Genomic DNA, 25884 nt, shown 5'->3' with positions numbered 1-25884 from the left:
CTCCTCTCCTAATCAGGAATGCCTTTTTCCCTTCTCCTCCCCTGCATGTGTTTTTTAAAATCCATCCCAAACCTGACTGTTCTTTAAAGCCCAACTCCTACAGGATTCCTTCTCTGACTATCTCAGCTCACAAGGCTCTCCTTCCATGGTTTTGGTTCACTTTGGCCAATGAATCATGTATTGCCTTGTGACGCTATTTTGGGAATACACATCTTGTTCCTCCAGTAATTATAATAGATGACATTTCTAGAGGGCTTTTCACAACCCTGTGTCTTTGGTATTTTAAAAATTAGTTAATATGAGAAGAGCCTGAGCTTCACCAAGCCAGCTATGATTTATAATTTAAAGCCTGAGGCACAGAGAGGTTTGGGGACTCGCCCATGATCACACAGATAGTAAATACCAGACAGACTCGAATCCAGCACCAGCTCTCTATTATACCACACTATCTCTATTTTTTCAAGTGTTCTTATTTCCATTTTATAAACTCCAAGATCCTTCAGGGCAGGTTCTATATTGCATGTTAGAGTTGGGAAGGGATTTTTGAGCTCATCTCCATTCCCATTTTACAGAACTATATTCAGAAAGATGAACAGATTTGCTCATAGCATCATAAGTTGCAAGCAGTGGGAGGGTAAGATTTGAACTCAGGATTTGAACCTAATTCCAAATTCAGTACTGCTAGCTATCTGCCTGAATAACTAAGTTGTCCTCAAGAAATCCCTATGTGATCCCTGCCAATATTTTGGTCTCCCATCCTGTTTATGAATATGCAAATGGAGGAAAAATGAGGCATGTGGTTGCCATGATAACCCATGGAATAATCATTTGCATTAATGCTCCCCAGCATCCGTGGCCCAACTCTCACTGGTTTTCACAGTAATTATGAAGTGTAAGAGATTGCGGTCCTCAGGGAGCATCACAGGAGTGCGGGGCTTGCCGTTTTCTGACTCTGGAAGACAGAGTCTGTCTAGGGAGCTTCCATCTAATTTCACCTTTTGGGTTTGTTTCAGAATTAATTCAGAGGCCAATCTACCAAATGGGATTCCCCTGCATCCATCCATGGCTCATTGGGTCTGCTTCTTAGGAGGTAATGGAGTAACGGATGTAGAGGCGGACACTTCGCAGCACTTTTTGCTTTCCCATTATCCCTACAGATGGGCGAGGTCTGATTCATCTGTAACTATTAATTGTTTGGACTTTAAGTTGTTGAGATTAGATAGGATTCTTGGGGGACAGAGGCAAACCGGCTGCCAGCTTCAGGGAAGTGGGGAGGACTCAGGGCTTTCCTCTGGCCTCTTCAGCCATCAAGCATAAAGGAACCAGAGACTTTGGAGATTATGTAAGCCTACTCTCTCATTTTACAGGTCAAAAAACTGAGACCAAGAGAGAGGAAAAGCATTAGAGTCATTAAGACTGACTTTAGCCTTCTGTGGCTGTATGAATTTTAGCAAGTCTTTAAGCCTCAGTTTTTATACCGGTAAAATGGGGATAATAATACTTGTACTCTTTGATTCATAGAGCTGTTGTGTACACAGAATGAGAATAAAGCATATGAATGTGCTGTGTAAATTTTAATGAAGCATCATCACCTTTGGATAATGATTATATTAGTAGTATAGTAATTATCAACATGGTGATGATTAGCCTTAAATAAGTAGTCCACTTTACTTTTTGACAGCTCTAATTTCTTCCAAGTGAGATCTATAATAACTGAAAAGGATTCAGGATTATTAGCTATACAGGAAAAACTAAGTGTAAAGAAAATTTCTTTTGTGCAGACTATGATGTTCAGCTGGATAGAAATGAATTAATTCAAGCATCTTGGATGAAAGCTGGGAATGGATAATGAGCTGAACCCAAACTCCAACTTGGGAAGGAAAAGGGGCTACTTTATACTTGGGAAACTGTTCAATGCTTTTAGCAATCTTCAATGATTCCCTGAAACAAAGTTCCATGCTTTTAACCTAAATATTCTTCTAGGAATGCTATACAGGTAGGTACAAGTCACGAAATTCCACCATCTCTGAAGAACCAAAGTTGCAGGTTATTCAAAGGACACTGGGAAAATATTTGGTAGATCGAGTCAATTGTAGCATTGACTCTTGTGCAAGAGAGACAACATCAAAATGACTAGAAAAGGGTCATAGGCGAAGGTGAAGAATAAACTGGTGGACAGCTCTACATGTTCCTCTGATAGTCATGCAACGTCAGGAGACCTAAAGAAGGACTCTTGGCACATGGGGATAGATTCCCTGTGGAAGATTTATGGAGAGACATGGATGAGTCTTGCACAGGATGAGAAAGCATGGATAGATTGCTATTTGCAGCACTTGGAAAAAAAATACTCATGTGGATGAGATAACAGAACTAATGAATGAATAAACAAAGTATACGCTGATAATAAGGCGGGTGATATAAAAGTTCTTTGTATCATTTAAGCTTTAATAAGCCTTCCAGGTCAAGCACATAGGACCAAGGCAAAGGACTGAATCTCATTTCACAAGTGACTAGGGATATGCAGGGTGTCTGAAAAGTTTAGTGCAGTTTTAAGGTAGAAGCGTAAAAACAGAAACAGACTTGCAGAATGTGAGAGCTGGAAGAAATCTTGGCAGATGGAATAGCAGGGCTGGAAGGGACCTTAGGAGATAGATTGTGAGAGTTGGAAGGAGCCTTTGCATGTAGAATAGCTGGACTGGAAGGGGCTTTAGCACACAGAAAACGAGAGTTGGAGGGAAGCTTAACATATAGAATAGCAGGGCTGGAAGGAACCTTAGGGGACAGAATGTGAGAGTTGGAGGGAACTTTAGCATATAGAATAGCAGGACTGGAAGGAACCTTAGCACACAGAAAATAAGAGTTGGAGGGAACCTTAGCATATAGAATAGCAGGACTGGAAGGGACTTTAGAATACAGAATGTGAGAGTTGGAAGGAACTTGATGTTTAGAATAGCAGACCTCAAAAGTCAGAATCAGAGCGAGTCCCTGGAACACAGAATGCTAGAAGTGGGAACAGAGAACAAAGAACATCAGAAATGATGGGATGTTAGAACACTGAATGTTGAACTTTAGAATTCAGTGTCCAAGTTGGAAAGGAGGGGCTCTAGAACATGGAGCAACAAAAGTGAAAGTGCCCTTTTAGAGGTCAGCTTTTCCAAGCATCTCATAATTTTTTTTAGTGAGGATCTGAAGGCTAAAAGAAAAATGAAATATTGACTCCTTTGGGATACTGGGCCAATTCTAAGTATCTAATTACCTGGAATACATCTTAGCTGTTATTTAGCTTCTGGTCAAGCAAACAAATTACTTCTAAACCACCTTATGGTAATTACACAATTCATCCCATTTCATCAGAATGTTCTTTAAAGATGCAATTTTTCCTTTGCAGAGGATGAGGACTGGATGGCACTGTATTTGTTCAGTCTTTGTTCTCTTTGCCCCAACCACTGTCTTATTATACAACTAATCATATGCTAAAAGTGCTTTTAATTTAGTTCCCAGAAGCAGATTGGTGCCCGAGAACCCCCAGAGTGTGGGGAGAGGCTCAGCCTCTCACCAGCTGGCCAGCCCACAGCCCCCCGCTTGGTGAACGAGAGGGGATTGAAAGTTAAACTGACATGGCTGGGCTATTGTTCAGGCATTTAAGCCCCTATTCCTGGCCTCCCCTCTCTCCCTTAATCACACAGGGGTATGACTTGAAAACAGACAGCTGATCAAATTGAGCCAGAGAGTCATTGGGCAGGGATATTAGCTAGGCAAACAATCAGAGACCTCTGCTAAGCAGGCGGCCAGGGGGGGCCCAGCCCCTAATCAAGAGAGAGTGACAAGTGAAATGAATAGAACTGTGGGGGGACCAGTCCCTGCTCTCTGAAGGAAGCCCATGAGGCTTCAGGCTGTGCCCCAACAGAGACTTTCCCTAGCTTAGCCAGGCAGTGTCTCTTTGAAATTCCTATTGCTGCTTCTGGTCAGCCCAGGGAGGCCGGCCTGGAGCAGGGCTGGCAGAAACTCTGACATCAGGATGCTGGGAACAGAACTTCCCACCAGACCCAGGGCAGTGGAGCTGATGAATCACAAAGGGTCAGACTGTGGTCATCCTCCCCTCCTTGCAGCTCCTCCTCACAGCCTCACCCACCCACTCTACTCTCCCAAGGTCCTGTACTTCTCTAGGCTGGGCCTAAAGATGGGGGCATTCTGTCACTTATGAGAGTGTCTTCATTTCATTGATGGGGAAACTGAGGCCCAAAGAGATGAAGTGGTTTGTGCAGGAGCAGAGTCAAGACTGGCAGCTGGGCATTCTCTCTTTTCTACGAGATGATATGATTCTGCTTCCCATCCATGGCTACGTTCATCCAAATAAGATGAGAACCTCTCCTATGTTTAAGAAATTCATCTTCTTTCAAGGCTTATCTAATCCTCCATCCTCCAAATGTTTGTGTTTACTCCTTGGTGGTTAAATTTTAATTTAACTTTTTTTGTATGTAAGCTTTTTGAAGGCAGATTATTCCCAGCCCCTGGCACAGGACCTTACACGTAAGAGATATTTCTTTCTTTTGGGGCAGCTAGGTGGCGCAGTGGATAGAGCATCAGCCCTGAAGAGGGGAGGACCTGAGTTCAAATTTGACCTCAGATACTTAACACTGCCTGGCTGTGTGATGCTGGTCCAGTCACTTAACCCCAATTGTCTCAGCCAAAAAAAGAAAAGAAAGAACAAAGAAAAAGAGGTGTTTCTTTTTAATGAGGGGAACTTGACAACTTTTCCTGGAAAAGCAAAATGGTACCACAAAAAGAAAACTGACCCCGGAGGCAGATAATCTGGATTCTAATCTCTGCCACTAATTTTACGCTGTTGGGCAAAATATTTCTCTTTTTTAGGGCTAATATATAAAATGAGAGGATTGGATTAGATAATCTGAAGTAGTAATAATAACACCTCACTTTTATATTGGGTTTCTGAAGCATTTTATATAGATTATCTCATTTGATTCTAACAACAACCCTGTGACATAGGTTATTATTATTATTATTATTAGCCCTATTTTCAAGATGAGGGAATTTAAGCTGAGAATCTTTGACAGGCTCACACCATTGGGAAGTATCTGAGGCAGAATTTGAACGCATCTTCCTAACTCCAAATCCTATAGACTGACACCTTAAGACTAGTATCATTTACATCTATACCAGATGAACACAGAATAAAAGCTTTTATGATTTGTTATTCACAGATTGTGAGGCTTTTGTTTTTGGTCCAGAACTCCCAGTTTGGAAACTTCCTTCAACAACTGATCTATAATTTATTGTCCGGGGCTCTGAGACAGTAAGTTACTTGACCAAAGTCATCTATCCAAGTGGTAGAGGCAAGGCTTTAACCTACATCTGTCTGCCTGGTGATAAGGTCACAGGGCTCCCTATCTACTGTGTCCTGCTGCTTCTCACTCAGTTCTTTCTTTTCTTTTTTTAGCCTTGATAAGGAGTATATAAAAAGTCATGCTCCTTATTTTTTATGTTTGATTATTTTTGTTGACAGTTAAGTTTTTAATAATTTTTTTTTCCAGGAGCATGATTCTTTGGGAGAATATCATACCCCCCATTTGCTTAGCTCCACTATCTAGAGGGAGCAGGTTCCAGTATTTATTTCCTTCTTTCTTTGAGGGGAATAATAATTTGCTCACAAAGGTTTACAGATTCATATTTATACAAGACTTGTGGTTTTTCAAAGGAGGCTTTTGCTTTTATTCTATCATTTTGCTAGACAGAGATACAAAAATGTCCTTGGGCCTTTCCAGAAGATGATGAGATCACAGAATTAGAACTTGAAAGGACTAGAGTTAAGACTTCTGCTCTGAAGTGCTAGGAAGACACAGGTTGTGACTTTCTTTGTACTGCTGGTTGTATTTGGGAGTAGAAAACTGTCCCAAATTGGAAATATGTTCTAAAGTTAAGAGAGCCAGAACCTGCTCCTAAATCTACCACTGTATGATCTTGAATAAGCAGCTTTATGATTCCAGGTCTCAAAGGCATGTCTGTCAAATGGAATATCAATTTTGCCCCCCTGAGGGCTATTGAAGGAGAAAAATCAAATAAGGTATTTCTAAGGCAGCTAGATGGTGCAATGGATAGAGTGCCGGGCCTGAAAACTTGTTTCAAATTTAGTTTCAGATACTTATTAGCTGGGTGATTCTAGGAAAGTCACTTAACCCTGTTTGCCTCAGTTTCCTCAAGTGTAAAATGAGCTGGAGAAGAAAATGGCAAAGCACTCCAGTATCTTTGCCAAGAAAACCCCAAATAGGTTATGAAGCATCAGACATGGCAGAAACAACTGAACAACAACTATCACCCTCTAAAATAAGAGAGTAGGTTAGATAAATGATCTCACAGCTTGCTTCTATCCTCAATATTCTGAGTCTAGGATTTTAGTCTATAGAAAAACAGGAGATGTTAGTAACCAAAATACTAACTACCTAAATTTAAGTGATTGCACTTAAATTTTTTCCTTAGGAAGTTGTGAGTAGGAGGGTTGAGGAACGTCATGGAAATCTCAAAATACTAGAACTGAAAAGGTCCTCTGAGTTCCTTTAATGCAAGACCTCACTTTACAAAGGAGGAAATTGAGATTCCGGGACAGGAAAAAAGGTGATGATAGAAGAAATGATAGAACTAGACCATTTAGTCCAATCCCTTCGTTTTGGTGTGCCTTTTACATCCACTGAAAATATCCCAGATTTGGGACCGGTGGACCTGAAATAAAATCCTAGATTGGCTGCTTACACAGGAAAATTTGGGCAAATCCTTTCAGTGTTATGATACAGGAGCCAAGGACACCACACTTCAGGTATCTGGGTCTCTGTTTTTTCATTTGGTCCAGAGGACTGCTGCTCTAAGAGCCCTTCTCTCTTTATACCTATGATCCTATGCTTTTAAGAGCTGGGACCAGAGATCAGAGCTTCTGACTCCCAGAGCCCTGAGCCTCTCCATCAGTGAATCTGTGACAGTGGGCTCTCAAAGGCTCACCTGATTCTCTCTTGGGCTTGATTGTCTCAGGAATGGAAAAGTCATTTAAGGCAGTTGGGGGGGAGGGCTCTTAGAAAAGGGGAGGAGAAATGGTTCTATTTGAGGAGTAAAGAGGGATAATTTGGGTGAGGAATATGGGGCTAGAAAATGTTCATATAGCTTAAAAGAGGAGGAGCATGGAGCCTGGGAAGCCCCAGTGGAATAACAGAAAGAAGTGAAAATGGCCCATTTCCCCAAATTCAGACAAGGCAACTACAACACTTTTTTTTTCCTCATGCAAATGAACAGGGCAGAATGCACACGCCCAAGGGACCCAGTCAGCCTTAGCTAATATTTATTTGATCTGGGGCCCCTGCCCCGAGAGATGCTGCCTTGTGTCACATTCATTTATCATTCTCTTAGAATCTTCCCCTCAGCTCCCCAAGTAATTAACCTAGGGGGCCTTCTTTTTTCTCTCTGCTGGTTCCTCCTGTCTTTCTTAAAGGTATTTACTCAAAGGTCCAAATGTAGATACCAGCCTATTTGCAAACTAGTGGCCAGAGTGCAGGAACAGGGTTGCTTTTCAGTTAAAACAATAATTATTTAAAAATTAAATAAACACATATATTGCTGATTTTAAAGACAATGAACTAAAAAAAATCATTTAAAAAATGTTAAAATTTCCTGAGTTAAGAATAGGGATTGAACTAAAGCATGAGTCAAAACCCAGGAAGAGCCACACTAATTTGTTGAACCTCAGAATAAAATGAGATGTTGATTAAAAAAAAAAAAAAAAAAAAAAAAAAACCTACACTGTCAGTCCTGCCACTCCCTGAATACTCAGCAAACCAGTTCAAAACTAAAGAAAATCTATGTTTTTGAAAACTACTGAAGAAACAAAGCCCAGGCAACCATCACATTTCATTTATTTCAAATCTGAACACAAAGCTTGGTTAAAAACAATAAAATAATTTAAAAATAATGTTAATAGGATTTTTACTTTAAAAAATTACATTTTTATTTAATCAGATTTTTTAAAAAAGTGACAGTTCTTAATAGCTGTTCTTCAACTCATCTTTTCATAGAATGTTACAAGTAGGAGGGACCCAGAGAGATCATCTGAACTAGCCCTCATTTTTATAGACAGGAAACTAAGGTCCAAACAGTGAAAGGGTGTTTGTCCAAGGTCCCAGTACAGCTAGAATATGGAAATTTTGGGACTCGGGCCCAGCCCTACATGACTCTAAAGACCAGAGTCTTTTCTACAATAACTAACTAAAAAGTTTCAAAACATTAATCTTGGGTTTTTAAACTCAAATGAGGTCATATTTCAGAAGGTCCTGTGGGCTGATGTGCATATAAGTCATTTTTCTGGGCATAAAAGGGGAAGTGCCTCTGTTATGTGTTAGATGTGACACCATGGACAAGTGACATCATTTCACTGACCATCCTTGTGAAAAGAAGGGACTGGGCTAAGAGACTTCTAAGGTATCTTTCCTCTTTAAAACTTATGAGCCTATATTTATACTTTGCATATATTTAGAAATGACCAAATCCTCCCTGGTTGTGAATGACTCCACCTATATTTTTTAGGTATTAAGTTGGTTTTGGCTTAGTTGGTGTCCATTCATAATGCTAGTGGCCATTTTGCTGAGAAGGTATTTTTAACATTTCCCCCTTTTTTGAGTATATTTACTTCCCTCTTTGCTTGACCAGTGGTGATTCTCAAATTCCAAGCATGCTCTGAAACCTGTTTGACTCATTTTGAAACGATGAAAAACTCACAGCAGTTACAAATGGCCTCCTTCTCTTTCTGTGTGTCTAGAGTGAAAAGCCCACTTATTTCCTTTTCTCTAGATATTTCTGTTTTCTAAAAAGCCTGGTGCTGTTATTGCCGTTTGCTCAGCAGTCAGCATTGACCAGACACCCCACTGGGTTTAAAGTCTTAAGTTGGGCAATCAGAGGCATTCATTTCATACAGAAATGAATAAGAGAACAATGAATGACAGGCAGCATGGCTTAAAGAAAAGAATGCTGGACCTGCTAGTCAAAAGCCCTGGGTTAGAACCTTGGTTCTTTTATTAGTAAAAATGGAAAGGAAAGAAACAAGCATTTATTAGGCACATACTACATGTGCCAGACACTGTACTAAGCACTTTACAAATATCATTTTATTTTATTCTCAACAACCCTGGCTTTGATGACCTTAATTTTTACATTTAGGGAAAATGAGGCAGAGGTTAAGTGACTTGCCCAAAATTACACAGCTAATAAGTATCTAGGGTCACATTTGAACTCAGCTTTTTCTCCCTCCAGATCCACAACTCTATACCCTAGAATATGTGAATAGGATTTTAGAACTGTACGTAGCTCTAGAATTGGATGGGACTCCAAAAGCCCTCATCCAGTTCTATTATTTTACAGATATAGAAAAATGAGATCTGGCGAATTTAGGTAACGTCTCCAAAATCACTCAGATAGTAAGCCACAGAGGTATATTTGAGCCAGAACCCTTGACTCCAGAGGCAGTACTCTTTCCACTGGACCATGCTGACTAAAAAGGTAGGATGGATATAGTACCAGAGAATGGAAAGCTTTGAACAGCATGTGAAGCAGTTTCGATATTATTCGGTAGGCAAAGGAATGAATAAGAGAATGATGTGACTAGATCTGTTCATTATAAAGATTTCTCCATCAGGAGTCGACAGGATAGATTGGAGGAGGGATTGATGAAGCAGGAAGAATGATTGGGAGGATATTGATGAAGAGAAATTAACTAGAAAAGAGAGGAGAGACACAAAGATGGAGAAGGCAAAATTATTAGGATTTGGAAACTGATTCATGGGGTGGGGAGGGAAGGGAAGAGGGAGGAGTCAAAGATGACTGAGTTTACTTGTTTTGGCAACTGAAAGGATGGTGATACCGCTGACAGACATGGGGAAGTTAGGAGGAGGACGAGCTGGTTATTTTCTCAGGGTGTCATAGGAGAGAGGAAATGGTTGATGTGTTCTGTTTTGATCATGATGAGTTTGAACTCCTTAAGGTTAGGTTTTCCCCTTTCTGGTGCCCCAATTAGCCTCTCGATCCCTGCCCTAATTTTAGTTGAAAATAAGTTTTACTCAGTACAGATCTGACCTGGTCCTCAAAACCTGCCAGTCTGTTAAAAAATGCACAAACATATACAACAAACAAACAAACAAACAAAAAATTAGAGATGAGAATTTTGGAGTACCATTCCTTTTCAAAGGAAAATGGAAATGAGGTACCCCTTTATTAGTGAGATATTTTGGGGTCCTAACAATATGGAGAAAGCACAAGTAAGTCACTGCCCCAATTTCTGGAGAGAATTATATTTGTAAAAAGTCTGTTGTCTGGCCTCTTTGACCATAAGAAATACACATTATTGCCTATTAAGCACACCTAAAAACAAAACAAAACAAAACAAAACAAAACAAAAAACCCCACTCATCTGCATGATTATCAAGCTGAATTTTTAGAAAATGAATATCTATTTCCAGGTTTGGGAGGAGGAATAAGCTACTCTTACTCTTCTAGCAGTGATAAAACTTAGCTCTTGACTAATATTTTTGCCTTTCTACATTCATAAAGAGCTTCTGAGATATCAGAATTATAGAATACCAAGGCACTCCCCATTTCTCCCCAAGAAATAATTTCCATTGATGCTGTAGATCTTTGAAGCAGAAATCTCCCTTCTTCATGCTCCCAAATTGTTTCTTCCACTAATTATTATGTGGCTCTAGAGGTCTTCAGGGAAAGGTTGGATGACCATTTGTGTTGAAGTCTTTTTGTTTTTTTTAATAGGTTGCGGGGTAGAATAAAAAGAGTATTAGATTTGGAATCTATTGGAGAGGGAAATCTTTATTGGGCCTTAGTCTTTATCAGCTATAGAAGTCCCTTCCAACTCTAAAAAATTGTGTATGTTTTCTACCCCTTCCAACTCTAAAAAATTCTGTATATGTTTTCTACGCTGCTCTTGGCTCCTGTTATTAGACCTAATAAAACAGTTTAAGATGGAGATTTGAATTTAACAAAATGTATCACTACTTTGCCAATGGGACCCATGTAGCTGCTGCCACGTGAATGTTCAGTTAATGCTTGCTAATTTTTGCCTTTTTGAGAATGGATCTTTTTATTTCCCTCGGACTAGATATGTAGCAGCCCAGGGATCAACTCTTTGGCTGATTGGCATGGGAACTTTGTCCTGCAACATTTCTGACCTTATTGGATTTGTCCTTCTCTGGGCAGCTGGTGGTTTCTGCTCTTAGGGGCTTCATGTCGATGCTTCATTGGATTTACTCTTACTGTGGCTCAGAATTCCTGGGCTCAAGAGCCTCCCCAGTTAACAGGGATTTACAGGTAAGTTTCACTACACTGAGCAATGCTCAGCACATAGTAGGTGCTTAACATTGTTCATTGATCGATTAACCTATTTTAATTGTTTGTTGAATGGAATCAAGAGGGCCAACAATGAAGTGGATTAGAAAGATGCACCATGATGCACCTATGAAACAAGTTAGGAAGAGTTCCCGTGGTTAGATACATCTCCTTTGGACCATCTGGGTTTTCACTTTTCCCTCGACCTCTAGCCCTAAATGATTTCCTGTTGTGATTATTTAATTAAGAACTTCTAGGAGGGTCAAGCAGGGCCTTTGAAGTCACCACTAGAAGTTCCAGAGACAGCTGCAATTCTCCCTTGCCTTATAAGTGTTAAAAAACCAGCCCTCAACAAACTTCTGAGAAATCTTTGTGAGGGATTTCATCTTTCCTGGAAATAGCTTCTTCCCTATTTACAAGTAGAAACAATGAGGTTAGGTTAACTTGTTTGGTTTCTATTTGCTTATATTCTTTCTTCTCATGTAAACTATACACTCCTGTTGGGAGTTTACCTATATTTTATAGTACGTAGCACGACGAGATCACAATCTCATCTGATATAACTTTTTTCGAGTTCAGTATCAATTTATGGAATGAATGATTTGGCTCAGTATTAACCCATCAATTTAATACATTCTTCCTGAGATCTTCTATATGCAAGATGTAGATACAGGGAATATAAAATATAGTTCCTCCCCTCATGGAGTTTACAGTTACTTCATAAAACAAGATAAGGCATCTACACAAATAATAATAAAATGCAGAATGTGAATACATAATGAGGGGTATAACATATTTGGAGCTCTCAGAAAGAGGAGTGGTCCCTTTGTTATTTCCATAAATTTACCAGCTCAAGCTCTCCACCAGATAGACTTGTAACAGGTCTTTAGAGAAAAAAAATTGAAACATTAAATGCTTAAAATGATCATGACAGGTCAAAAAAGTTTAAAAGATGCTTAGTAGCTATTTTAATGTAGCTGCCAATTTAAATTGATTAATGAAGAAAAAAAGAACTATCAAAATATTCTTTCTCAAGATTATTCAAATAAACAGAATATTCCCCCTAACAGAATGCTTAGAATAAATTGGTTTTTCTTCAGAAAATTCTTTTTTGTTTGTTTGGAATAAGGCAAAATGTCTTTTTTTTTTTTTTTTTTTTCCTGGCCCATTCTGTAAAGATGGAGTTAAGATGAGGAAATAAGGCTCAGAGATATCCAGCATCTTGAGGGTTAGGGAGAGGACAGCTGGGATCAAAGTCCCCAGACTATAAGCTTAGTCCCTTTCAATAAACAATCCTTCAAATATTTGAAGTCAGTTAGCATGTTTTCTGTAGAGACCATGTAGCACAAAGAAAAGAATGTTGAATTTGAAGTTGGAGAACAATGAGACACTTAACGCCTGGGATCTGGACTCTCAGTTTCTATTAATGATGGCTAAGATGGTATTTTAGATGTTTTGGGCTGCAAGTCTCACTGATGACTCATACTAAGCTGATTGTGGACTATGGGAAACACCAATTTCTTTTTCATTTGAACTGTTGTTAAGCCAGGAGAGATCTGTTTATGGGAGTTGCTTAGGGCAGGGTCCCTGATTGGCTGACGGTGATTAGTTTCATCACCTACTTAATCTAAATTGAAAGACTTTACCTCCAGTCTCACCAAATTTCATCTTGTTCATTTTGGCTTTGTTAACTAGCCAGGAAGACTTTCTTGGCCTTTGATTTTGTTATCTGACAGATGAGCTTTCCGGCTAGCTTTGTGCCACTTAAAATTTGATAATTGCGTTTTGTATGTTTTTATTTACATTATTATCAGTCAACTAACATCATATAAAAATTATGTGCTAGATACTGTGCTGAAGTATACAAAAAAGAAAAAAGGAAAAAAATGTCTGTTGGGGGAGACAATATACAAACATGTTCAGATAAAAGAGAGAGGGGGGATAACTCAGGAAAAATGAACTAAGATTAACAACGAGTTTTAAAAAGATTTCTTTAAAAAAGTAGGCTCGAAAGACTCCAGGAAAAAACAGATCATAAGAAAGGGAAAAGGACCTATATGTACAAAGATGTTTTTAGCAGTTCTCTTTGTAGTGGAAAAGAATGGAGATCAAGGGGATGCCCCTCAATTGGGGAATAGCTAAATAAATTGTAGCATATGAATGTAATGGAATATTATTGTTCTGTAAGAAATGATCAATGGGTGGATTTCAGAAAAATCTAGAAAGACATGAACTGATGCTGAATGAAGTGAGCAGAACCAGGAGAACATTGTACATAGTAACAGCAACATTGTGAGATGATCAGTTTTGATGACTACTCTTTTCAGCCATATAGTGATTCAAGACAATTCCAAAAGATTCATAATGGAAAATGCTGTCCACATCCCAGAGAAGGAACTATGGAGTCTGAATGCAGATTGAAGCATGCAATTTTCACTTCTTTGTTTTTTCTTTCTTGTGGCTTTTCCCTTTTGTTCTGATTCTTCTTTTACAACATGACTAATGTAGAAAAATGTTTAATATGATTGCACATGTATAATCTACATCAGATTGCTTGTTGTCTTGGGGGAGAGTGGAAGAATGGGAGGAGGGAGGAAACATGTAAATCAAAATTTTATAAAAGTAAGTTGAAAACTATTTTTATATGTAACTGGAAAAAAAATCCTAGTAAGCAGAAAAAAGAAGCCAGGGAAGCTAGGAGGTAGAGATGTGGAGGGATAGAGTTACAGACAGAGGGGGGAGTCAGTGAAAATGCTGAGTTCAGAGATATAGGGTTTGTATTCAAAGGACAAATAATTAAATATTGGATAGAACAAAGTTTAGGACAGAGCATTGCAGTAGACCAGATTATAAAAGCAAAGACTATGAGAGCTCAAAAGAAGCCTTAATAATTCAAGTCATTATTAAGTCCATGTGTTCTGCTAGTACCCTAGAGCTGTCAGTGAAAGTGAGGAAGGCCCTCAGTGCGTTGTATGGACTCCCTATAGCAAACTTACAGGAGGACATGGAAAATGGGGTACAATCAGAAAGAGTGCCTTGCCCACTATTCACATGGATTTAGCATCAGAGACCAATCAATGCTTCAAGTTTACAGTGATTTCTAGTATCTTCCATAAATTGCTCCTTTGGTCCTGTAACTGGCCATTGGCTTTCCTTATCAATGTTGACCTGAGTAGTTGCCAAAGAATGTTCACATTTCTGAATGTTCTCTAATATTCTTGCAATAATGTGATGGACTAAGTTTTTCAACTCATCTCCTAATTTTTCTTTTAGCAGAAATAATATTTAAAGTTCTCATCTTTCTAGCACTCCTTGTTCTCTTTTTGTTTTTCTTTTGCTCAAGTTTATAGATGAGCCCTTCTCTCCTTCAAATCAGGGAGTGGCTGACTAATCATAGATTTAAAGCAAAAAGCATAACATCTTCCAATTCTAGGTATTCTCTCTGACTATCCCCCATGCCTGAAATAGTCTCCCTCCTCACTTCTGCCTCTGACTTCCTTCAAGTTCCAGCTAAAATCCCACCCTCTATAGAAAAACTTTCCTTATATCTCTTATTTCTATTAATTATTTTAAAAAATTTATCCTGTCTATATCTTGGATAGACAACTTTGCCTGTTGTCTCCCTCAGTAGTCTGTGAGTGAGCACCTTAGGAGCAGGGGCTATATTTTATCTTTTTTTTATATCCCTAGCACTTGGTCCAGTGCCTGAAACATAGTAGGTACTTACTAAATTTTTACTGATTGATAACCATGTCTGAAGAACTATATAGGGATATTGCTCAGATGGCAATGAATGAATGTTCAAAAAGGGACATTTATTAAGCATTGTGCTAAGTGCAGGGGATATGAAAAGAAAAGTACGACAGTTTCTGCCCTCAAGGAACCCATAATCTCAGAGAAGAAATGTTATAACTTACTACAAGTGAGGAACTATATAGAACGGGATAACAGGTCCATTGAAGAAAGATATAAACAAACAAATAACAAACAAAAAGATGGAACAGATAGGTGGTGAAAATGAGGGAGAATGGAAGGAAAGCCCGTGTGTTCTGGTGGGAGCCTAGAGAAGTCGGTGAAAATGAGAAAGGCCCTCAGCAAATTGGATGGATTTCCTAAAGCAAACTTATGAGAGGACATGGAAGAGCCAGACAGGATGACCAGTCTTGAGTAAAGTATAATTGTCATCAGCAGAGGGAATAACACATTGGTAAGGTCACAGATCTATTTGAACATATTGAATGATCATAATCACTTCCTTTTTTTTGGGGGGTTTATATGCTACAAAGCACCTTCAAATTGTTTCTGGCTTTTCTCATCCATAAAACAGGAGTAGAACTCTCTGCTTTCTTGATCCTTTGCATCTCTAACATCCTACAACTTGGCAATTTCACTTGACAGAGCAACATTTTGTTGACAGGGATGCACAAATTTGCATCCTTTAGGAACCCTCATCCAATTCTCTATGAATCTACCTAAATGCATTGTCATCCATTAATTCCTTGAAGGCAGAGACTGTTTTCCCCCATGTATTTGTAATCCCAACACCCAGTACAAAGTCTTGCCCAAAATAAATGATTCTGAATTGAATAGGCGCCAACTCCCATCTCTCTATCTTGTCTCAAAGATATCATCTAAGACTTTGTAAAGAACATCAGTGAAATTCAGATACATTCTAATTCAATAATGTTCCTGTCATCAGCTTAATAAAAAAATGAGAAGGTCACATTGGAAACTGGAGTTAAAGCCAGAGGAATAGTTATAAGGAAGAAGAAACTGATTTCAAAATGTTTGCACTTGAAAATGTTCTGTGTGACCACCTCTCTCAGGCTAGATAGGCCAGTGGGAGTGGAGGTAGAGATCATGCTGGTGAAGAGAATAATAATAAAAAGTTGTATGTTTATAGTTCTTTAAGGATTACAGAGCACTTTCCTCATCACAACTGTGTGAGACAGGCAGTACAAATACTAACCCCATTGTAAGAAAAAGGAAACTGAAGCTTAAAGCCAGATAATGCCGGGGCTCCTGTCTCTTAAGCTCATCATTCTTTCCACTACATCACGGACATGACTTACATCTATTTCATGGGACAGAGGGATGGATCTCCAGCCTTCCAACAAGGCTCACTGTCACTTCATGAGAAAGCTACCCTCTTGTCACTAATGCAGACAAGGAACTAGAACCAATAACTTATTACCCAGAGGAAAATGAACTGTACGAAACATCCTGGGCCCCTGAGAATAAAGAGTGGATTCTAATGAACCTGACCAAGATGGTTTCCTATTCCTTCTCCAGAACATAGTTAATTAACAGTGGTTGTCCTTTGGGGTATCATGGAGCATTGGCTTTGGAGTCAGAGTCCAAATCTTAGCTCTATTACCTCCTCTCCTGTTACTTGACCTGTCTGTGACTTGGATCTTCCTCAGTAATAAGAAGGGGTTGACCTTGATAGCCTATCCTTAAGTCTCCCAGATTACATGATCTCAAGACTAGAGAGATTCTGAGTTTCTGACAACTTATAACACAAATCATTTTACTTCTACTTCAATTTTTTTCTACTTAATTTTTCCACACATATTTAGACACATATTTCACATTTATATTTACATACATTTCACACTTATGTTTCACACATATTTGCACGCTTCTATTTCACACCTCTATTACACATTCTTATTTCACACTTTTTTTTTTTTTAATACTTTATAGGCCTTGTATCGTTGAGGTAAACCCCAAAGACAGGTGGAATCCACACAGGCCAAATTGTCTGAAATACCCCTGGTTCAGTGTGGATCTGGAAAAACATATATATATATAGCCTAGGACAGGTGACTAAAGTCAGCATTCTCAGCCCATACATATATACACAAAAACACACGTACACATGTGAATGTGTGTGTGTGTGTGTATGTGTGGATGTATATATATATATCCACACACAAATATATATGTGTATGTGTACAAATGTGTATACACACACATATAATTTGGACCATAGGCTTAGAATTGAAAGAGGCCTTTAGGATCATGGACTTAAACCAAGAAGGAGTGTCAGATCATAGTCCAATCCTTTCATTTTTTTAAATGAAGAGACCCAGAGAGGTAAAAGATCATCCAAGATCACATCAGTATTTAGTCTAGTTCTCTCCTTTTACAGATGAAGAAACAGACACAGAGAATAAAAGCGATGTGTTTATAGTCAGACACGCAGTAAGTGGCAAAGTTGGGATTCACATCTACATCTGTTCTGTGGTCTCACACAGAGCTTTGTGTTCCCTTACAACCATTCCATCCCTCTTTTCTCCCAGTCAACCCAAAGATCTCCAAGGGAGAACAAACAGGAAGAAGCCACATAGAGCCCAAAATGCATGAGAAAGGATGGGGTGGATGGGGAGGTTGGAGTACCTGAGCAATACCAAAGTATGCAATGGGAGTACCTCAAATTCCTTGAATCCCACCTCAGTGCCACAAAGCAACCTTGTGTTTCTCTCCTCCCTGGGAGGGAAGGAGGTGTGTCTGAAATATTTTAGTCCCTCCACAAGGGTCTGGCAGTTTAATTATAACAAGAGATAATGAATTTCCTTCTAGCTGCAGGCTCAGAGTGCATTAGGCACAGACGCCTCCCATCATTCCCTTTATAGCAGCTGCTGAGGAAAAATGAATGAGATGCAAATAGCCTACCTATGGCTCAGCTAATACCTGGAATGGGGGAGAGGGAGGGAGGAAGCAGGATGGCAGAAAGACAACCACAGAGCTTTCAGCCACCTAAAACCGTGAAAATAAGCAGATGGCAAACTCCAAAACACATTTCAACCCCCCTCAGCCTTTCTGATGTGCTAGCTGGTCATTGTAAATTTATAGCCTCAATGGGAAAGAGTACTTGCTAGTGATATTTCATCTTAAACACCGCATCCTTCGTTAAGTCATTAGACACCATGAATAGTTTGTCAGTTGGGGCCTAAAGCGGATGGGTAGCGCTTGGTACTTACGTTTTTCTGGAGCGGCCATAAGAAACGGGGTTCCCGTCCAGAAGCCACACGGGGATCAGCTCTGCCCGCCCATCCACATCCTGTGTCAAGCCAACACTATCAAGCCCAGCAGCTGTCAGACTTAGAGTCTAACTTCCTTTTCAGCACAGACACGGAAAAGTACTCTAGGTGCCCACGTGGTAAGGGCACAGGCTCTTGCTTTCTAAGCCAGCCTCCCTGCTTCCCCACTCTCTGGCTCGGCCCCTAGGGACCCCTCCCGCCTAGATCCGCTCAGGGATATGGGACGGTCCGCCCCTTCCAGTACCCAACCCCACAGAGAGAATAATAACTCTACCAGACTCCACAAGGCACCCTCCTTAAAAAGCCTCTTGGTCAATAAATGAGACAGCTGCCTCTGAAACTCGGCTCCTGCTGGCTGCTCGGGTTTCTCAGCTTCTAGTGTTTCTCTGTGGTCCTTAATGTCTTATTTCCTGAAAGAGTCGACCTCAGGTGGAGCGTTCGACCCAGATGCAAATGGTGGCCTCATAATGCCTTTCCCACTCAGGAACTGAGAGCCCAGCCTGAGCCAGAGAACAAAAGGCAAAGCCCAACAGGTGGCTGGCTCCCCCAGCACGCCCTGCTCCATTTATTCTGAAAGGATGGAGCTGAATGAGGGCACTGGAGGGAACCTATGTCCAGGTTCTGGAGGCTGCCGACGGCCAGAACTCCCCTGCCAGGGGCTCCAGCCTCTGTCTGAAATCTGTCTCAGTGGGCTCGTGTCAGCGAGGTGGAAAACAAGGCCTAGGCTGGTGTTTGGGTGTTTTAGGAGGGACAGCGGAGGTGTGTGGGGGCAGTTCTTGTCTGCCTAAGACCCTTTCCCCTTACCCCAAATAACAGATCTTTCCCCCCAGCCCCCTCTTTGGTCATCAGATGGAAATGGGAAGTATGACATGTGCATGTTGATATCACTTCCCCACTGGGCTTCTCTGATTTAGCAATCGCTCCTCCACCACTGAGCATTTCCCCATCCCCTAATTTCACAGTATTCATCACCAAGTTCCCCTGAAGTTCACAAAATCTGCCCGTTACATAACCAGCCTTTCCCCCCATCTTTCTATTCTGGGGTTGGGACTACCCAGCCATTTCACTGTTAACTCCCTGCACTTGCAGAAATCAGGAGGCTGCTATTATATAGTATTTAGATTAGGGTGAAGCCCCTAAGATTCTGACCCTTTTGTCACGCAGGTGGATCGGGTGGCCTCTAGAATAAATGTCTTCTTGAGGACCAAGTGTTTAGAAAGCCCCAGCAGCAATCTGTGAAGATGAAAGTACTAATCTTACTTCTCGCCACGTGTCTGGACTGGTGACATACGATGGTAGCCAGTCCACAAGCCAGAGAGATGGGGATGGAGGCTGGCAACAAGGGGCACTGGGGGATTGAGCAGGCCTTGACTAGGCCTGAGAGGAGACCCAGCCCCAGCTCCAGATCTGTCCAGGTAGGCTCCCTGAAGCCCCAAGGGAAGAGCTGAGCCTTTCACGGGGGATGAGACCCCTGGAAAACCTGCGCCCGCCTGCTCTTGGTGAGCACTTCCAATCAGTGCCCTCAGGGAAACTCTGGCTTTCCAAAACTTGAAGCCCACTCTGATTGCCAACTCCAACTGTTCATTTGTTCTCAGTGAGCTTGCTGCCTTTCCCAAAATAACGGCAGATTCAAAAAACAACTTTGGGGCCGAACCTCAAAAGCGAGTCATCGAGCTGCAGGCTGTTCCTGTCTCTCTCCGCAGACGGAGATGGTAATGATCATAGAGAGAGGGCCAGAGGATCATAGACTTAGACATACATCCGCCCTCTTCTTCTTACAGAGGCACAGAGATCTGGGCTTGCTCTGAGTCACCCAGCTGGTAGATGGGGTGCGGATTTGAACTCAAGTCTTGATTCAGAACCCACTATACCACCCAGAGGTAGGAAAAGATCCCATAGGCGGAGAGAATCAGTAGTGAAACAAGTGCTAGGTTTGAAGTCAGAGGACCTAAGTTTAAGCCTGCTTCAGCCATTATACTGTCTGGGTGAGGCTAGAAACGTTATCTCCCCTAGCCTCTGTTTCCTCATCTGGGCAAAGGAGGACGTAGCCTTAGATGGCTTCTGAGCTTTTTTGGAGCACCATATGATCCGATAATCTCAGACTGACAAAAAGATTTTGCCCACTCAACTTAAGCATGTGTTTTGTTTTAATGTTTTGATAACTATTTCAGAATAATTATTTTCCTCCATAATCCGAATTATTTTATTTATATATTTGGATAGATTATTTTGAAAAGAGGACTGCCCCCTTGCAAAAAAAGGTCCAGCAGCCCTGCTCTTGAGGAAGGGATCCTGGAAATCTCCACTCATCTGGATGTGCAAGCACAGATTCCAGGTTCAGTCCGGTGTGTGGGGGGTGGAGTTTAGCTCCTGGCACACCTACTCAAGGGTTAAGCTTTGCAGGCTCGGGGGCTCAGTCAGGAGCTGCTCCCTCTGCCTGGCCCAGAGAGGGTTCATGGCTCTGGGAAGGACAGCAGCTCCCATTTACCCCTCTGTTTCTCCTCCCGAGGAAGTGATCAGCCACAGATAAGGGAAGGAGAGAAAATCAGAGAACCCCAGCTCCATTCCTAGGACAGTTCTTAAACTGACCTTTGAGTGGCAGCAGGCCCTTCTGTCCATTCAGGCTGATTTGTTTTTCCAGATGTGAGGAGCAGACACACTGGATCGACACTGACTCTCCTCCATGCCTCAAAAGTGGAATTTTCAGACGCAAGCTGAAAACTATGCACTGAACCCTCCAATTTACTCTCTGTGGGCTGCAGCCCTGCTGACTAAGGCAGCTTGGGCTGCCTTTTCCAGTTACTAAGCCCAGGCCCGTGACTGCGCACATGGACCATCCTGTTCTCAGGGGCGAGGACCTCCGTGAGGGGTCCCCACGTGGGGAGCAGCGGCGCCCACAACTGCTCAAGCAGCCGCCCCATCGGCCCTCCCAGCAACATCTGCTGATGAGCCCTCAGCCTGTGCCAGATTGGCAAAGGGGTAGTTAGGAAGCTGGGCACGTTAACCAAGCTGAATGACATGCTACTGCCTGTACTAACCGCAGGGGCTTCCTCTGTGTGTTTAGGGGTGCTAAGTGTAGCCTTGAGATGACTGCAATGCCAGTTATCTGGCTCAGCAGCTGTTATGCTCCTTCGTGATTGCTGCTGCTTCTTCCTATAGGGGGGTGCTGGGCAGTTTGGCCTGCTCGGTGGGCACCCAAGATGGCAGGTACTTCTAGGCTAGATCAGCTCTGAGGTCTCTAGCAACTCCAAGTTCTGTGATACCATGATCTCCTCTACTTCCCCAGGTTCTGTTACTCTCAAATACTGAAAAGAACAGAGAGATGGATTGGGGAGTTTGGGCTTGTAATCTCTGTGATTCTGAGGAAGTCAACTGCTTTATGCCTTAATTTCCTCACTTGTAAAATTAGTACTGGGGATTAGGCTCCAAAGTCTGTAGAGTTCCTTCCAGCTCTAAATCTATGACTCTGTAACTCTATGAATATTATTCTGAAAATCAGGGGTCTCAGTTCTGGTCCTGGAGAATTAAAATTGGGCATCTCTTCCATTCTCTGGACTCAGCTTTTTCCTTTGAAAAATAGGGTCTCTTGGCTTTTGATTTTCATTTTAATTTTTCTTTCAACTCTGCTATTCAATGGAACTGTGGATTTATTACCACCAATCATGGGATGATCCTTATTCCCCACCCCAGGATTAGCCCAAAGAGATTCTGTCCAGGGCTCTCCTGCTCCAGGGGTGTGGGACTTTCTAAGAATGTTATTGATATAAAATAGGCCCCCTTCTTTATTTCCCTTTTCTCCCTGTAACATCTGGAACCTCACCATGATCACAACACAGCATCAAAGGTTTCATTTAGCGATCTACTGAGGGTGGGAACAGTTTTGTTTGTATATTTATAACCCAGTAGTTAGACACCAGTCTTGCATATATGTATGTGTGTGTGTGTGTGTGTGTGTGTGTGTGTGTGTGTGTGTGTGTGTGTGTGTTGATAGACAGATAGACAGCAGCAAGAATTCCATAAAAGCTGGTTGAATTAAATATTTATTTTCCCTCCTCTCTTACAGAGAGAAACTCCTAGAAAAACTATCTTCACCTGTGGCTTCCACTTCCTTCTTTTCACTCACTTTTCAGCCCTCTGTAATCTGGCTTTTGACCTCATCACTCAACTGAAACTGCTCTCTACTTCAAAGTTACTAATGATCCTTCAACTGTCAAATCAGAGGGGCTTTTAAAAATCCTTATCCTTTTTGGCCCCTTTGCAGCATTTGACACGGTTAACCTCTGTCTCCTTTCTCCCCTTTTGGTCTTTACAACCTTGTTTTCCCTTGGTTCTCCTGTATTAGTTTATTCTTTCTCAGCCTCTTTTTTTTTTTTTTTTTTTTTTTTTTGTTCTTCCCTATCATGTCACTTAACTTGAGTTTACCCCATGGCTTTATCCTAGGCTCTCAATTTTTTCTCCACATTCTCTCGGTACCTTTATCAACTCTTATACTTGGCATCTCCATCCAGATGACTACCAAATTCAGCCCTAATCATTCTCCTGAGATCAGGAATGTCCAATTGCCCAACGAATATTTCAAACTGGATGCCCTGGAGGCAACTTAAACCATGTCTGAAACTGAAAGACAAATTCAGTTTGTCGTTGTCAGTAGCTCCTTCCTTTCGCTCCTCTTGAACAGTTAAATCTTACTTCTACCTCCACGATTCTGATTGTATCTGTCTTCCTTGCTCTACTCCCATGTCCTCCACTATAGTTTGCTCTCTCATCACCTTTTGCTTAGACTATTTCAAGAACCTCCTATATGGTCTTCTTTTCATAAGTATCTTGTCTTTCTAATCCATTCTACACACAGTTGCGAAAATGATTCTCTTAAAGGGCAAGTATGAACACACTTCCGGCTTACCCAATAAAATTCAATTGCTCCTTATTGATTTCCACTCTAGAGTCAAGCATAAACTTCTCTGCTTATCTTTTATTGTTGCTCAATCATTTTTCAGTCCTGTCTCTTTGTGACCCCTTTGGGTTTTTTGGTAAAGATATTGGAGTGGTTTGCCATTTCCTTTTCTAGTTTATTTTACAGATGAGGAAACTGAGGCAGACTTAAGTGACTCACTCAGAGCTAGTCAGTGTCTGAGGCCAGATTTGAACTGAGGAAGAGGAGTCTTTTTGACTCCTATCCTGGAGCTCTATCTATTGCACCACCTGCCCCTCACACCTGGCTCTGACCTACCTTTTTAAACTGATTACATGTTATCTTCCTGTACCCACACTGGTGGTCTTGCTGATTGATCCACATAAAGAATGTTCATCTCCAGTCTCCATGTCTCAGATTCCTGACATAGATTCTGCCCTTCCATTTCCCTTCTATAGTCCTTTATTTCCTCCAAAACTCTGCTCAAGTGATCCCATGTAAATGAAGCCTTTCCTGATCCTCCAAATTCTAGTGTCTCTTTCTTCCCCATGGTGTTCCCTTTATCTATCTATCTATCCATCCATTCATCCATCTGCCTGCCTATCTACCTATTTATTCATCCATCTCTCTCTGTCTTTCTGTCTTTGTCTCTGTCTCTCTCTTTATCCATCCATCTACCTAGCTACCTACCTACCTATTCATCCATCCATCCATCCATCCATCCATCCATCCATCCATCCATCCATCCATCTATCTATCTATCTATCTATCTATCTATCTATCTATCTATCTATCTATCTATCTATCTATCTATTCATCCATCCATCTGTCTACCTACCTACCTATTCATCCATCTATCTATCTATCCATCTAATCTAATCTGTCTAGGAAATTGTAATTAAGTGACTTGGCCAAAGGCTTAGAGCTAGTAAGTGTTAAGTGTTTGAGGCTGGGCATCCTGATTTAATTAAGGGCTGCTGTTCTATGCACTGTGCCATCTAGCTGCCCCTTCAATTTAGTTTAACTATATACTTGTATATATACATGTTGTCTCTCCTAATAGAATGTAAGCTCCTCATCGAATTCTGAACACTTGCTCTGGTGTCTGCCATATAGAAGGTGTTTAATGAATGTCTCTTGACTGTATTCAGTTTGCATGATGGATTCTGGAAGGCTGGGCCTTCTGAAGGGTCTCCTTACCTTCCCCAGTCCTTCCCCAGTCCTCCCCCAACAGACCTCTAGATTTCATGCTTCCTTGGCTTCTCTGAGATGTGATGGCTACTCAGACAAATGGTATTCCTAAATCTCTCAGAACTGGAAGTTTTATGTAAAAGAGAGGGAGGAATGAGGGGAAGGGCCAGAGAACTCCAGGATTTCTATTTACTCCAACTAGGCAACTCTGAATAGCAGCAACCACAATGTTGTTTAAACAAATAACAGCAGATATAATCCTTCTAATTTTTATTCTGAGATGAGTCTGTAGGGCCAACAGGGAGCTTTCCTAATGCTCTTGGGTGGAGGTAGGAAGGGAGTGATAACAGGGTATAAATGCTTCAGTTATAAACCAGCAAATGCCATCTTTCACAAAGCCTTTGATGATCCCTCTTTCAAGCAATCATTTTCCCTCTCAGACTTCATGTAATACCATACTCTAGTTCTCCATGGCCCTTATGTATGATTTTGTATGACAGCTGCTGTATGTTATCTATCCCCCTCCAAGACTAGAATAAGTTCCATAAAATCAAGGAATATAATTTATCTAAAATTTCTATTTCCCTACCATCTTCTGTAGCACTGAGCACAATGGGCATTTAATAATATTTGTTAAATAAATGGGTGAATGGCTTTAAATGAATTTACCTGCCTGCACCTCAGTTTCCTTTTCTGTAAAGTAAAGTAATCTCTAAGATTCCTTCCAATTCTTTAATTTTTTTTTTTTTTTTTTTTTTTTTTTTGGTGAAGCAGTCGGGGTTAAGTGATTTGCCCAGGATCACACAGGTAGGAAGTGTTAAAACTCAGGTCCTCCTGACTCCAGGGCCAGTGCTCTATCCACCTCACCATCTAGGTGTCTTAATTCCTTCCAATTCTAACATTCTTGGGTTCTAGAAGAATTAATTTTCTGGGTCATCTGTAGTCCCAGAGGAATTTTTAGAAGCAGTCTTGGATACTGGGCAAGCATGGGGACCTTCCATAGTGCAGGTTGTACACTATGTAGTGTAGGAGATGTGTAGGTTGTAACTAGAAAGTGCATGGAGGATAGGTTTAAACTCCCTGGTAGTTTGGTTACCAGGACACACCATCAAGACCATCCTACTATAGATTTATCCTGTAAATGGTGCTATAGAAGCAGCCAGCACTCACATCAAGGCTGGCCTTTCTGGGAGGATCTAAATTAGTGTTATTAATCAGTTGGGGCACTTTAAAGTTTTTTTTTTTTAATTAAATTTTTAATTTTTAAACAGCAAGAAAGGGAGGATTCCCAATCCGCAGTACCTCTCTGCTCATGAATGAGGTCTAGGGCAGCCGCAAAGCCCACTCACTCAT

General features: G+C 41.0%; 1 protein-coding gene across 7 annotated transcripts in view; it reads right to left on the bottom strand.

The window, feature by feature from the left end:
* IQSEC1 (IQ motif and Sec7 domain ArfGEF 1) overlaps positions 1-25884 on the bottom strand; it is a 740816-nt gene that overhangs the window by 180725 nt on the left and 534207 nt on the right. Inside the window, exon 1 of one of the 7 annotated variants that reach the window (XM_074283688.1) lies at positions 18369-18549. The exons of the other annotated variants lie outside the window; for them this stretch is intronic. The gene's annotated coding sequence lies outside the window, so the exon portion shown is untranslated. Of the gene's footprint in view, positions 1-18368; positions 18550-25884 lie in introns of those variants that run through there. 7 annotated transcript variants of the gene reach the window in all.

The sequence above is a fragment of the Sminthopsis crassicaudata genome, chromosome 1, assembly GCF_048593235.1.
Source record: "Sminthopsis crassicaudata isolate SCR6 chromosome 1, ASM4859323v1, whole genome shotgun sequence".
NCBI classification, from domain to species: Eukaryota; Metazoa; Chordata; class Mammalia; order Dasyuromorphia; family Dasyuridae; genus Sminthopsis; species Sminthopsis crassicaudata.
The sequence above is the reverse complement of the archived record's forward strand: the minus strand, read 5'-3'. Positions and strand labels throughout refer to the sequence as shown.